Source organism: Echinops telfairi, unplaced genomic scaffold, assembly GCF_000313985.2.
Source record: "Echinops telfairi isolate 266 unplaced genomic scaffold, ASM31398v2 ScPeMD7_7421;HRSCAF=8459, whole genome shotgun sequence".
NCBI lineage: Eukaryota > Metazoa > Chordata > Mammalia > Afrosoricida > Tenrecidae > Echinops > Echinops telfairi.
Window position 1 is genome coordinate 11,723,403 of NW_022111321.1, and position 1,188 is coordinate 11,724,590.

Below are 1,188 nucleotides of genomic sequence, written 5' to 3' on the forward strand. Positions count from 1 at the left end.
AGAATGTAACCAGCATCATGTACACATCAGTACATCTAGAAACTCTAGATTGGGTATGGGGTTTGCTTTGTTGTTTTTTTTTACCAAAAATAATCAAATATTAAAACAACAACTCTGCAATACATTTTTGCTGTGACTTTGAGCAGTTAGTCATTCATTTCTCAATCTTTTTTTCTACATCTGAGAATGAGAGACAGTCATTACTTGCCCTGACAGGATTGTGGCATCAAATGAGACAGTTAGTATCCGAGCCCTGGTGCCACACTGTTGAGGAAGCTTTGGCCAATATTAACCATGAGGGGAAAAGGAGGTTGTCTCCTCCTGTGTAAAGCTTTGTAATCTGTCGAAGTGTGGATTATTATAAGCGCTGTAAGAGCCCCCAACAAAATGATTTATATAAGTACAAGAAGGGCATTGGAGTAGGAGGTAAATGTTAGCACATCTACAAAATAAAAAGATTTATAAGGTCAAAACGCTCTCTGAGGTCAGTATGAGTCGGAATGGGCGCAATGGCAGTGAATTGACTTATAAAACTAAAGTGATATAATGTGAACTGAAGTCTACTACAAATTCCATGGGGAAGACTATAAAGGTGAGACATTTTTACCATGTTCTAAAGTTCTCTGCTTACTTTCAGCAGAATTAAGGAAAAACAGAGTGCTGACATGAATTTGTGGGAAAATTCCATTCTTTAATTCTATTCTTCCACAAACTTTTTGAAGCCTTTCATTTGTAGACAGTGACTCTGTATGTACTGTATACTATAGTCTAGCTTCCTCTTCTGGAAGTTTTAAAAATGATAAGCATTAAAGTACAAACAAACCTTGTACAAAATTTGTCTTTCCTTTAGTGGCTAAATTGTTTATTGGTTGTTAGTGGTTGATGTAATTGTAAAATTGTTTAAAACCTAATGGATTTTCTTTTTCTCACTAGATGACTTGACATTAATTCGGAAGAATAGAATGGCTCTCTTTCAACAGCTGACCTGTGTGCTTCCTATCCTGGATAATCTTTTAAAAGCCAGTATAATTAATAAGCAGGAACATGATATTATTAAACAAAAAACACAGATACCTTTACAAGCGAGAGAACTGATTGATACTGTTTTGGTGAAGGGAAATGCTGCAGCTAACATCTTCAAGAAGTGTCTAAGAGAAATTGACTCTACACTATATAAGAACTTATTTG